The sequence below is a fragment of the Ursus arctos genome, unplaced genomic scaffold (genome assembly GCF_023065955.2).
Source record: "Ursus arctos isolate Adak ecotype North America unplaced genomic scaffold, UrsArc2.0 scaffold_13, whole genome shotgun sequence".
In the NCBI taxonomy this organism is placed as follows: Eukaryota; Metazoa; Chordata; class Mammalia; order Carnivora; family Ursidae; genus Ursus; species Ursus arctos.
The window spans coordinates 62,187,968-62,202,684 of NW_026622797.1; the positions used below are offsets into that span (position 1 = coordinate 62,187,968).

Below are 14,717 nucleotides of genomic sequence, written 5' to 3' on the forward strand. Positions count from 1 at the left end.
ACGTTATTGATGGTAAATGACAAGATAAGGCTCCCTAAACCCCTCCCCTTCTTCAGAGAGTCTGGGATAGAAACGGCATAAAGGTTGGGAGAGTCTCAGTGTGTTGGGGGATGAGTTGGGGCAAGGAGTCCCCCAGCAACTGAGGGCCTCTCTCTTCCTCTTGCTTTTACTGGAGCTAGTGGTCCAAGGGGTTTTTACTCCTTGGAAGCCACGTGGACCATAAGGTCCACCACTTAGTTGCTACAGCTAGATTCATTGTCCTATCAGAAAATGAGCTTGACAAGTGGTCATTGAGGGAATGCCAGCCCCAACATCAACAACATTAACATTTAACACTGTAAAGTCACAGGAGACAACCTGGTCCTCAGTGGAGCTTAGGATGCCTGTGAGGGGGCTCTCTCACTCCTGCTTCACCACCTTCTTGATGTCATTGTACTTGGTAGCTTTCTCCAGAAGGTGGGTCAGATCCACAACTGACATGTTGGGGCTAGGAACACAGAAGACCATGCCAATGAGCTTCCTATTTAGCTCAGGGATGACCTTGCCTACAGCCTTGACAGTGCCAGTAGAATCAGGCATGATGTTCTGGGAAGCCCCTCAGTCATCATACCATAGCTTCCTAGAGGGGCTGTCCATGGTCTTCTGGGTGGCAGTGATGGCATGGACTGTGGTCATGAGTCCCTCCACAATGCCAAAATTGTCATGATGACCTTGGCCAGAGGGACCAAGCACTTGGTGGTTCAGGAGGCATTGCTGACAATCTTGAGGGAGTTGTCACATTTATCATGGATCATGCCCATCACAAACATGGCATCAGCAGAAGGGGTAGAGATGATGACCCTCTTGGCCTCATGCTTCACATGAGCCCCAGCCTTCTCCATGGTGGTGAAGACACCAGTGGACTCCACAACATACTCAGCTGGTGCTGAGTTCTCAGCCTTGACTGTGCCATTGAATTTGTCAAATGAATGGAATCCTACTGAAACATGTAGACCATGTCATTGAGGTCAATAAAGGGGTCATTGATGGCAACAATATCCACTTTGCCAGAGTTAAAATTAGCCCTGGTGATCAGGTGCCCAATGTGGTCAAATCCATTTACTCCCACCTTATCCATTGTGTCTAGGGGACTGCGGCTGGCACTACACCAGAAGATGCAGCTGTTGGTCCAATGGGGAGGAGCAGAGAGCCTAAATACATATATTCTTAATGCAATCATTTCAATAGAAAAGATCAATTTCAAACTATGTTTTATTTGGTAATAATTATAGTATTTTAAATATAGTCATGTGCTAATTGTAAAAATCCTTTTAAGTTCTTTAAAATTTTTGATAAAAGATCAAAACAATACTCTAGAGATCATTATGTTTACCACATATCTGCTTTGAGAATGAGGTCAGGCATAATTAATTAAATTAATGATGCCTTTAACTGTTAATATCATTTAGCAGTTGTAGTTTCACAGGGATGCATTGTGTAAATTTTGTTTTGTAAATCTATTCAGCAAAGTAGACATTTAAATTTGTCCACAATTACTTAAAATCTTTGAGATGTTTTGATTATGAAAAGCAAAATGGTGAACTTTCAAGAGAGGAAATATCCAACTGAGTAAGCAAGATGTATTTCCTCAGGTGGTATATAATATTTTATTGGGGGCTTTTTTATTTAGCTGGGTTTATGTATGTCTATCAGTGGGAGACAGTGAGATTCCTTGAGTCTTAGATTGTTTGCTTCTAATGGGACCATAGTGATATCTTTTTAATAGTATTATTTAGTCATAATTAGCATTTTAATATTAAATTTTAAAAATTAAATTAATTAAACATTAATTATCTTTTTTGATTGCGTTCCCACATCTCGTGAGGAATGTGAATTTGGACTCGACCTCACTCATGATATAGTTCTGTGATTTTGAATCCTCATCTCAATTCTCCCCTACGAGTATTGGTTCTGGGTGGACGGAAAGCCTCCTGGTAGCCTCTGTAGGATGAAAATTGGAGATTTTCTAATCATCTTTTCATTTATTGGGCAGTTTTTCAATGAGCTGTATTTTGTATAGAAGCCCAATGACAGTATGCCACCTCTCATTTGATCCAAGGCTCTGCCTTTTGTCCCCATATACATTAAAGACCTGGCCCCAACCACTAGATTGGCATTTGACACCCTTCACTCGAGGTTCCTGATAGATGGCAAGTGTTCTACCATGATGTTCCCTCTGTTTTGTTACTCAGTGGTTTAATTTTTTTTCTTGTGTTTGTTTTTTGAAACTTAAGTATTTATTTTATCTGACATGTATATTTGACATTGGGAGTGGCAGGAGTTGAAGATGTGCCTTCTTACCAGCTTAGTCTACTGCACTGAGGAAGACACTGTACGCTGAAGGTACATATAGAGCAGAGGTTGCTGCTGCTAATGAAATGAAAACTCCCAAAGAGATAAGAAAACTCTATTCATTCCAAAGGCCCAGAACATCCAGTACTTTGCTTGCTAATATTAGGATGTGCTATTGGATATGTTGCCACTCTAAGGGAAGGAAAAACAGAGCTAACCTAAACACACCTGTTGCTAACTTGCTATTAAAAAAAAAAAAAAGTTCTATAGCTCCATTTAAAAGTCATTAATTCAGTGCACACAGTATTTTGGATGTCAAAAAAATAGATACTATACTACTATAGTTTGAAATATGCAAAAATATAGTATATGCACATTGTTCTCATGAAGCTTAAGCTTTATCAAGGAAATATATCCAAGCACACTAGCTATACTACTAGCCATTATATGAAAGAAACTGAAGCACAAAGCTGAAACTATCAGTCTGATTGGGTAGTGGTCAAAACTTCTTTGGGAATAGGCAATTTTTGTCAACTGTCCATGTAATGAAATTTCAAACCTGTTTAGTGACCCTCTGATTTTTGTGTCTCCTTAGCTCTCCCTTTTATAGTGATCACAGGAAATGAGGAAAATGAAAGTGAAATTTATCCAGTGTAATTCCTTAGAAATTAATGCGTTTGGAAAGTTGGCTGGAGGGGAACACCAACACATAATCATAATAGTTAACGTTTTCCTGAGTGTTCACTCTATGACAGGCAGTTCCCTAAAAAGCATAGTTTTGTATTACCAGTGCATTTTAAATAAGCAATCTATTTCCTGTGTCATGCTATGGGGTACATGCAATTGTGTTTTCACTATTAATAGATAAAAATTTATCTTTCCATCTATCCTATCATAAATATGATTACTGGATTATTTAACCAAAGAAAGTTTCATTTAGTTTAAATAGGTAAAAGGATCCTGGAAATACTGTGGGGGTACCCATTAACTTTCTGTTGTTGTTGTTGCTTTTAAGTTTTTATTTTAAATCCAGTTAGTTAACACAGAGTATTATATTAGTTTCAGGTGTGCCATAGAGTGAATAGTGACTCAACACTTCCATACATATACATTAACTTTCTCTTAACATGTGAGGATACTAAAAGCAATTAAGAATTTAAAATATGAAATGGAAAGATTATCTAAATATTAATAGAAATAAAAATACAAAAATTTCTAATCCAAATAAAATCTCAACCTTATTTGAACCCAACCTTTGAAATATAAAGCAGGCTAGGTATATATTAAGTTGCACAGAGTTTGGCTAATAGCCATGAAATTGTCTAGTGGTACCGTAACACAATTGGAAGGTACTTAGAAATCTGACACAATGAATAAAACATTCTGCTTGGGTTCAAAGAAAGTACATGCTTATTTAAGTTACTGCCGTAAAAGACTTAGTTTTGTTTTATTTTGCTTTTTAAGTGAAGTTAAATATTTTCATTAAATGAGCAGTTCCCAGAGACGGAAAAGGATAAATTGAGGATGATTTGTTGTCGTCTTCTTTTTTATATCCCCTTAGTTGTGAGTCAATGGACTAAATTGCGATGATTTCTTAATTAGTTCAAAGGGTGTATAATATTTGTGATGTTGATAAGCTTTCCCATAAAGGAATATATTGCAATTACCTGACAAATAAAATACTGTGAATACTAAATATTTCCCTTCATTTGTTGGGAGAAGCAGTCAGGATAATAATCTAAAAAGAAAATTCAGAGTTGGAAAAACTGGATTCCAGAGCTAGGACGGATAGTTAACCTCACTGACCAATGATGTTTTCTTTTATCTAAAATATGGTGAGTTCAACCATATGATCTTTAAAATATGATCTTTAAATATTGATGTTTATTGCTTTTACAAATGCACCATAGTATTGTTTGGGGAGTAGAGACAATAGATTCACCCTGACCTTGATTTTTTTTTCTTTTTACTCCCTTTTTAGCTAGGGATGCACATTTAAGACATCAGTCTATTGGAGGAAAGAAATCAGTGAAACATGAAAATCATGAAACAACACATGGTAATAAGTAGTCCACTCTTGACTGAATATCTTACTATCAACAATTGGGTTTTTATTCAGAAATGATTTAATGGAATATTTTATTCTTCTTTAGACAGTCTCTATCCTTTAGATTTAATATCTTTAGGGGAAAAAAGCAAAATTAATAAAAGCTTTTATCTGTTTGTCAGTAGATGCAAAGGAACTGATTAAATGATGTGTATAATAGATATAGAACTCCAACCAACTCTCTGAGTAGAAACTACCCATTTCAGTCATATAAACATGTGAGAAAGTCCTTCCCCCTTTTTGCCACTGTCAGTATTTACCCATCATTTCAAACGATGCCCTCCTTCATCTCTCCATGACTAGAATGAGAGAACCATGACTTATTAGTACACGGAGACTTGAGAAATCATCTTGTCCAAATTTCTAATTTAATGTCAGAATAGATAGTCTTGGGTTGTAAGTCAAAAGAACTTGATATTAGTTCTGCGTCATGGCTCTACTGATAGCCAGCTCAGCAACAGTGGTCACCTAGTAGATGACCAAATATATTTCCTCTTCTGTATAATGGAATCAATAACTCACTTCCTATCTGATTGGGCATTTCTCCCAATCAAAGTAAATATGAAATATAAAGTTACTCTCATTAGCCCACTTTTATGTTTATCTTCCTTAAAATTCTATAGTCCTAGTTCTCAACCATTATGAGGACCAGAATTCAGGAAGAAATTGAAGGGGTGGAGTGACAGAAAGTGAAAATGTGCATAAACATGCAGACTGTCTTTCCCTAACCCCCACATGATGTGAGCACCATCACTGGTAGGATTTGTTATACTTGTGAATGACAACCAATGGCTGGGTCGGTTAGAAAGAAGCTGGAACTTCTTATAACATTGATTTTCATATCTTTAGGCCCCTGCGGATGAGCTACAGATTGATTTCAAACACAATTCCTTATTTAGTTCTTACACTAAAATGATACAATTCCATAGATTTCATTTTATGAAAGATTAAGGCTACTTCCTAGTAAACAGTGAGTATAAATTTTAGTACTCAAAAACTAAAATTGGTGCATTGTTAGAATTTTGGAAGTTTCCAATTCTGTAGAAATTCTACTTGCCAAGTACCATTATGCAACATTGTAAGCTATGCTTTGAAATCCCAAATTTCCAAGAAAAAAACTTTTAAGTATGTCATTAGTGTAGTCTTGAATAAGACAGGATTTTCAGCTGCTGCTCATTTCATTCTGTATCTCTGTGTATAAGCACCATTCTTTTTTAAAATATTTTGTCAAAAAAGCAAATATACTTATGGTAGTAAAAATACAGATTTTAAAGTTGAAATAAAACGATACCATTTTTGTACATGGGTCATGCACATGGACAGCGGCATACAATTCTAGGTGAAAAATTAGCATGATATATAACTGCATACTAGAAGCATGCACCATTACCAAAATGGTATTCCCACATTAGGAAATGTAATGATATGATTAATAACATTAGATATCCAAAGTTCCCTACTACTCTTTATGACACTGAGATGTCGAAATTTCACAGTAAGTGGATTAGGAGAAATTTCACCCTGGCAAGGGCTCTCATATGATAGTTAGTCCTATTCATTAGGTCAATTGAATCTGTACCTGGAGACAAACTCACTTTTAGGTAAAAGGAAGAAACCTAGCTGGTCAGTATGTCCTATCTGGAGAATACGCTGATCGGTGAAAATGACTATCACTGCTCAGTAGCCAAAACAAATTTCTTTCTTTTGAGGACCTTACATTCCAACATGATATGGAAAATGGACAGCAAAAATAATAAGAAAAATGTGTTGTATGTTAGAAGGTAGATAAAAAGAAAAACATAGTAGAAGAGAACAGTATCCTGCAGGCGGAAATGGAAAGAGAATACGATATTGTATTGTGAGGTCATGACAGACTTCATGGAAAAGATGATAAAGAAGGATTTCAAGAACAGGAGGGAGGGAGACAGCCTAGGCAATATTTGGGAGATTAGTGTTCCAGATAAAGGAAACAGAAAGATGGGAACATTCTTCCTGGGTTTAAGAGAAACTAAGAATTCAATGTGACTGACATGGAGCGTGTGAGAATGTGAGAGAGAAGCAAGACGGTCACAGAAGAGAGTCAATTAAATTGGACTTTCACGACTTATTCGGGGTAAAATGTTGAGCTATCACAGGGCATGAAGTAGAGAAGTGACATTATCTGGCTTACATTTCAAACGGATCATTCTGGCCCCTGAACTGAGTATAGATTGTAGTAGAAAGGCCAGGGGCTGAAAGAAATGAATCAGATATGAAATAATTGCAGTATTGCAGGTGAAATATGAGGGTGGCCCAAACTAGAGTGGTATTAATGGATGCAGTGAAAATTGGTTGGATTGTATGTATTTTTTCAAGATAGAGCTGGCATGACTTCCTCATAGACTGTGTCGTGAAAGAGAAAGAAACAAAATGACGTTAAAATGTTTATTTTTAAAAATCATTATTCTCATCATTTGCCATTAACTGGGATCTGAAAATCAGCAAGTGGCACAGATTTGTCAGGGAAAATTGGGAATTCGTTTTTAGAGATTGTAAGTTTTTAAAGGTTTATCAGACATTCAAGTGGAGACGTTCAGTAGCCTGTGGAGTAGATAAATACACTGGTGTTTGGACAGAGCTCTGGGCTGGAGTTCTACAATTTAAGGTTGTCAGCCTATCGACGGTGTTTTAAAGACATGGGATTCAGTGAGATCACTCAGAGAACAAGGCAAGGGCACAGAATGGAGCCCTGCAGCACTCCAACATTGAGAGATTAATAGGTCAGGAGAGTTCCCAGGGTAGGTGATAGGGGATCAGAGAGAGAGAAAGGCAGAGGCTGATTTCTAGAAGCTGACACATGTTTTGCTAAAATAGCAGCAGTTTATTGTCATAGATCTCTTTAACTACTGCCTGTTGGCCTCCTTGAAGGATATTTATAGATTCTAATGTTCATTCCTTTTCCTGTGTCTTCAGCAATGAATGTGGCAGAGGGGTAGAAATTGGGACCCAGGCCAGTCAGGATGCTGAGAAAAAAATGCTTATCTTCTCTATCATTGGTGCAAATCTGACAGAAGCAAGGGAAGTGGTGGAAAGGGCAAGGGCACAGATGCCTAGAAGAGTTCTAATACACAAAAAGCTGAAGAACAATTGGTTTAGGTCTAGCAGAAAGAATAAATATCTGGTAATTTGCATTCTCTAATAATTTTAGGCATAAGTAATAGTAGCAAAGTGAGGTAATATGAACTTGTTGATTTTCATTGAAAAATAATTGTATTTATCATACAGTTGTTGTCGACATGAAAAGTAAAAACACTTTTCCCTAATTTAGCATGAACACTCTTCATGAGGCATTCATGGAGTCCTTGAAACACTGAGATACCATTTATTTAAAAATCTAATTCATCTTGTCTAACGCCATTCAATAAAATTGTCATTTGGTAAGGCCATCATTAATTACTCAACTGGCAGAAATAACTATTTTTAGATATTCTCCTTTTGGCAGCTCAGCAAAAAGAAAGCAAAAATTGCCTCTGCAGAATAAGCAACTGAAGGTTTCTTTGTAGTCAGCATTTAAAAGTGACTTCTGATCTGTTGTTAAGACATATTCCTCTGGAAAAAGAGCATTATGGCACTTTCCCTCACCCTTTGCTTACTTTATAATTCATTCATAGGAAAATTAGAGGCTCAACAACAGCATAATTCCATCCTTGATGCTTGCCTTTCTTCCTTCCTTTCCTTTTCCTTCCTTCTTTCCTTCCTTCCTTCTTCCTTTCCTTCTTTCTTAGAACTACATAAAAAATGGCACTAGTGGAACGGGATTTCACTTTCCCCTTACCGAGCAAAGATGTTGCTGATTATACAGATCTGAAAATGAAAACACTGAGATAACAAATTTTAAGGATCCAGGACTTTAAAAAGAAAATATACACATAAGTTGAAATGCTTTAGAATATGCTTTAGAATATGAAAGTCCTAAACTCATATGTGGGGCTGAGATTCAATTTATAGCTATTTTTTTTCTTTTTATCACCAGCACTTGACTTATGTAGCACATACTTGCAAATGGAAGTTATAAAGGCACTCCTCTATGCATCCCAATATGAACTGTCTATTGATCAACCTGCTTTGATACCTTTGCTTATATAGCTCTAGAGGTACATAGAATTAAAAAATACCGGTACCCACATTCTCTGTAGCATGTGAGAAGTCTATATAATTTTTGGAGTGTCATGCTTCCATGTCAATGAAATTAAAAAATAATTACCTTAATTCTTATCTTAGACCACGTTACAATAAATACTTCCAAATGAGTTCAGTGTTCACAGTCTCTGTGACACCAAACCTATAAAATAACAAATGAATAAGAGCACCAATAAGAAAAGGTACTTAACATATATGCTCACATCAAAGAAAACCCATAGTGTAATAAAAAAAAAAAAAAGGCAGTGGGAGAATCAAGCCATCTCCCAGACCTAGACAGTATCAGCTCATCAAAATCAAAGAACTTATGATGAAGTAGTCAGCAGACTACATCTTGAGCGGCCATGTAATTTCAGAAGAAAACATCATCCATAGCATTAATTGTTATTCTATTTTAATTTTGTTGAATTTGTAGATTTAAAAAAATAATTTATGGATTTTCAAGACTCACAGAAATTATTAACATAATAATTTTATACTACTTAGAAAATGTTATAATAGTTTGTTAAAAAATGGCAGAGTGAAACTGGTTTCCTGAAGTCCTAAAACTAAATCCAATAAAATACACACACAAATACTTAGGATACACACAACAAAGTTCATCAACAGCAACCAAACAAGGAAGGGGTTCAAACTCATGCCATAAACTCTAAAAGCACGAAAATCAAAGAAACTATCATACCATTCTGGGAGGCCTCAATGGAGTGTCTAACCCTGCTATCCAAATCCCAAATTGTAGAGGAGAACATGATGCATTAAAAAAAATCCAATAAATTATTACTAATATGCCACAGTTTAGGGAGAATGAATATGTAGATAGGCAGTAGGAGGATCGAGGGAGAAAAAGAGATGAGACAGAGGGAATGAACACCGAAGTCTTTTAATATAAAACAGGATCTGAAGATCCAAGCAGAGGTGGGGAAAAACCACCAGGTTTTACATTTTCAATAGATCCATGGTAAAATTAGAAGTGAGGTGGAACTTGAATGTGTTGCTCTACCCCTTGGAAGTAAGGCACAGTCACCTACTAATGAAGTGAAATCCTAATATAGTTTTTTGGTTGGTTTGTTTGGTTGGTTGGTTAGTTGGTTTAGTTTGGTTTGGGTTTTTTGTTGTTGTTTGTTTTTGTTTGTTTGTTTGTTTGTTTTTTAGAGAGGGATAGAGAGAGAGTGAGTGCACACACATGCACATATGTGTGAGGGCGGAGGGAATCCTAAGCAGGCTCTACACCCAGAACAGAGCCTGAGACAGGCTCAATCTCACCACCCTGAAATCATGACCTGAGCCAAAACCAAGAGTCAAGATGCTAAACTGACTGGGCCACCCAGGAAACCCCCTATACAGTTTTTTAAAAATCTAGCTAGCAAATATTTCAAGTTCTCTAACATAAATTATTCCCAGTCCAAGTTGCATTCATAATTGCATGACAACTATGAAAACATATTATGAAAGAGAAGGAAGGAAGGAAGGAAGGAAGGAAGGAAGGAAGGAAGGATCTAACAGGCAAAAGACAAAGAAATAAAAAATCATTATTTGTTTATAAACTCTAAGGAAGGAAGGAAACAAACAAACAAACAAACAAACAAACCTCCCTGGGAGTTTCTCCCACCTTAGAAGAATTTAGTAAAGACTTAATTCTGTAGAATAAGAATTGAAAGGTAGATTAATAAAGAATGAGATTTTTGAGCTATGGAAACAAACTGAATAAATCAACACCATTAACTGAACAAATAAATTAATTAGGGAAAAAACAGGATCAAAAAAGTTGAGGATGAAACAACCGCCATAGAAGAAAGTCATGAGATCATTATTTTGAATGCAGAAGGAAAAAAAAGAGAGAAAGATACTGATATTGAAAGGACAGAAAGAATGTATCAGATCGTAAGTATAAGTGTTATTTTTGCAGTTAAATATTCCACAAATGGAATGTAAAAGTACACGTGCAGATAACGTAGGAAAAGTCTAGCTGTGGAATAAAGAATTGATTGTGAAAATGTAAAAGGTCACCTCATGTTCTATGAAAAATTGATACAAAGTAGTACACATTGAGGCATGCTCTAGTTTAGTTATTGAATTTCAAAATGACTAAAGAAATTTTCACGCACACAGGCAAAGGAACAAATGAATGAAAGGGGAAAAATCAAGTTTGCCTCAGACTTTCCACAATGACATTTAGTATCAGAAGAAAATGAAGCAGTATCTACAAAATTCCAAGGAGAAAATATTCAGAGAAAGACCAATTTGTAATTCAAGTTCAAAGGTTATTTATATATAAAGGCAGAAGGCATTTATCACCAGACACAGGGAAAACCCCTAAGTTCCTCCTGAAAACCTACTTTCTGTCTCAATCCAGCAAACCAGGAGAGGAGTAAAAATGTAGAAATCAGGAATACAGTTCGTAGTTGGAAAAATTAATAGGTAGGAAGTGAAACCCTAATATAGTTTCAGATATAAAACTGGGCTAAACAACTGAGAGCTGTATGCTTACAGAAAAGAATACAACTGTTTTGGACTTTGAGAAATAAAAAGCAAAAAAAGACCATTTTATCTTATTTTATTTTATTTTATTTTATTTTATTTTATTTTTTTTAAAGATTTTATTTATTTATTTGACAGAGATCGAGACAGCCAGCGAGAGAGGGAACACAAGCAGGGGGAGTGGGAGAGGAAGAAGCAGACTCATAGCGGAGGAGCCTGATGTGGGGCTCGATCCCATAATGCTGGGATCACGCCCTGAGCCGAAGGCAGACGCTTAACCGCTGTGCCACCCAGGCGCCCCCCAAAAAGACCATTTTAAAGCAGAAGGGTGGAAAGAAAGAAAAATAATCTAGTGCTGAATTCTCATCCTTTCTAGTAAGGAGGCATTTTGATAACATAAGATTGAAATTTAGAGAGAAAAAAAATATAATGGCTCCAGCTTTATACTGTCCATTACAATATTTCCTTCTTAACTTAAAAGGAGTATTCTAGGAATTAGAATCTGTTTTGTTTTTTTTTAAAAAAAGAAAGCATTTATCTGAAACTTGTTTCTTTCTGACTCCTTTTTATCCTAAAAATTCAAGAAATATTGAAAATAATATTTTAAATAAAATACATGACTATGACCTCATTTTAAGAAAATAAATTTTATTGATCTATACATTATTTTTCACCACACATGCATAAAAAGAAACTGGAATGATGCTGTCCCATTTTCTCTCTTGATAATGAGATTCTAGCGGAATTTTTAAAAAAATTATTCTTCTGTACTTTGTATTGCTTGACTAAAAAAAATAAGCATGTGTGATTTCATATAAATCCTATAAAATCATTACCCAAAATGAAAAGAGGTCTATGTGATGCTTATCTTTATGTAACATGAATTTACTTCTGTGCCTCTGGTTGGTGAAACTGGTAGGCATTGGCCTGGGGTAATAAGAGACTGAGGACTTTTTCTTCACAGAAGTTTTAGGCTCAGAAATCATGGGATTTGCTATTCCTACTTTAGTCTTACCTGTGAAAATGCCTAGTAAGGAGCTTTTTTTCAGATTTTTAATGTAGGCTAAAAGCAGTCAATCTCTGTGTTTGGAAGCCATGGCCAGGAACATTTTGACACTGCCAAGATGTACAGTCCTTGCATCTTATTTCCTAAAAGTCTGCTATATTTATTAAAAATCCACATGGTGGATCAGTAGCAAGGGAAATCTTGGTATATCTCCTGGCTATCTAACTAGTACCAGTACTGAAGGGAGTTACTAATAACCTGATAGAAATCAAGAGGAAAAGGAAGGAAAGCAATATTCATCTTTAAAAAATATATGTATATGGTAAAATAATGATTTTGAGATTGAAAACCTGCAAAGGAGGAAAAATATTCAAATCCCCTTCATCCTAATGGAAAAATTCACTGACTGACAGTGAGATGTTGTATCTTGTCAACGACAGCAGTGACCTTTAGACTTGAGGCTGACATCAATATACCACAACAAGCGATCTCTTAGAAGGCAAACACAGATCCATGTGAATTTCAAAAATCTTCAATGAAAATTGCACAAAGTCATTTACTCTATGATCCTTATCTTTTGAAATGCCTAGAAATTGCACTTCTAAATACTTCAAATAACTAGTCTCTAATCTTTAAACACATTTATCTAATTTTTACTTTTTGTTTATGGGAGAAGAGTAATTTCTAAAGAGCGATGGGAGGACAGCTGCCTTCCTGGAACCTTAACTGCATATTTTTTAAAAGCCTGCATTATTGTTTCTATTTAAAGTAAAACTCTCCAAAATAAATGGATGAAAAAGAGTAGTGGCATTCCTTTTTTTTTTTTTTTTAAGATTCTATTTATTTATTTGACAGAGAGAGAGAGACAGCCAGCGAGAGAGGGAACACAGGCAGGGGGAGTGGGAGAGGAAGAAGCAGGCTCATAGCAGAAGAGCCTGATGTGGGGCTCGATCCCATAACGCCGGGATCACGCCCTGAGCCGAAGGCAGACACTTAACCGCTGTGCCACCCAGGCACCCCAAGTAGTGGCATTCCTGTTTGTGTGACTTTGGCATCTTTGAAATTCAATTTCCACCTTTCATTCTTTAAAAAATCTAAATAAATGTATCAATTAAAATAATAGTTTAATTTTAGAACTCCTATGACATCCTTTTGCCTTGAAGAATTATTTCTCCTTCCCTTCTACCCTCCCTCCCTTTCTTTTCTTTTTCTAATTTGTTCTGCAAACACTTATTGAACACTGTGCCCAGGCCTTGTACTCAGCACTGGGAATAAAAAGAGAATGGACACAGTCTATACTCTTGATGATCTCAAATCCAGTTCTAGGTAAGTATTGGTAAGTCAAAGATTACAAGGCTTGGAGGACTGTGACTGTGTTTTTGAAGTAAAGCAACATCTTTTACAAATAATTGAAAAGAAGTGTTGGCATATACATATATACATACACAGATATTTTTTCAGATTTTAGTTTAAGCACCTTTGACTAACATTAATTATTTCCATTTTGAGCACCTGCAATGTGTCATGAACATATTGTATTCACTCTCTCCTCTAAGGAACAAGCTTCAACCTTGTTCCTCTTCTTCAGAATGTACCTTCATTTCCTTCAAAGTGCTTCTCAATCATGAAAACTTCTTTAAATTCAGGTAGTCCCATTATGTTTTTTCATTTACAAGCAGATCTTGTATAGATAGTTGACATAATTGAGCAGTTAACCTATACCACACTCTTCACATGTTAGTCTGATGTTCCCCTGATTGGAATGTAGTCAGCTGGAAAGATCTTTGGGTTCTTATAGTACCAAAGAGAGTGGGGCCACATAGTAGGAGCATGAAAACTACTTAATTATTGAGGTGTGTTTTTCCCTAAATATATCCATCAAGAGGTGCTGGGTGTAGAATTTTCACATCAGAAACAAAAATAGGACATTCAGTTAAATTTGAATTTCAGATAAAGATGATTTTTTTGTATATAAGCATGTCCCAAATATTGCATGAGACATACTTACACTTAAAGAAATTATTTTCTGTTTATCTGAAATTCAAATTCAGCTGTGCATCCTGCATTTTATCTGGCAACCTTTATTGGAAGGAAACATTTTTAAAAATTGTATCGCTTCTCGGCCTTTTGGCTAAGATCAAGTGTAGTAAAAATTGTGTTAGAGCTTCCATCAGTAGACTGGAAGCATACTGCATATATATATAATCATAATATTCAAAAAGGACAAATACAGAGAGTCATCTTTGTTTATTGGAGGGAGGGAATTTTTCATTTTAGCACATGTATATACGCTCGTGTGTATATGCGTGCACTCATGTGTATGTGTTCATGCACACATATGCATGTATGCACATAGGAAGAAGAGCACCTAGCACTATTTTCAGGTTCTACAGCACAATCATAGAATGACAATAGGAAGAAACACCTGACTCACAAAGGTATATGAAAGCAACTCAGATATAATCAGATGTTAGAAGACTATTCCTGAAAGGTTAAGATCCATTATGTAGAAAAAGACACATAAGACTGTTCATAAGCCACATTTCATTTAAAAAGATAACTATTTCAAATTTATTACAGTATACTTTCTTTTCTTTAATTACTATTTGCCTATTT

The 14,717-nt window shown here is 35.8% G+C and overlaps 2 pseudogenes; one reads left to right on the top strand and one right to left on the bottom strand.

The window, feature by feature from the left end:
* Positions 1-252: 252 nt before the first annotated feature.
* LOC113264702 (glyceraldehyde-3-phosphate dehydrogenase-like) lies at positions 253-1,117 on the bottom strand (annotated as a pseudogene).
* A 13,095-nt stretch (positions 1,118-14,212) lies between these two features.
* On the top strand, positions 14,213-14,440 carry LOC113264872 (U2 spliceosomal RNA; annotated as a pseudogene).
* Positions 14,441-14,717: the final 277 nt, after the last annotated feature.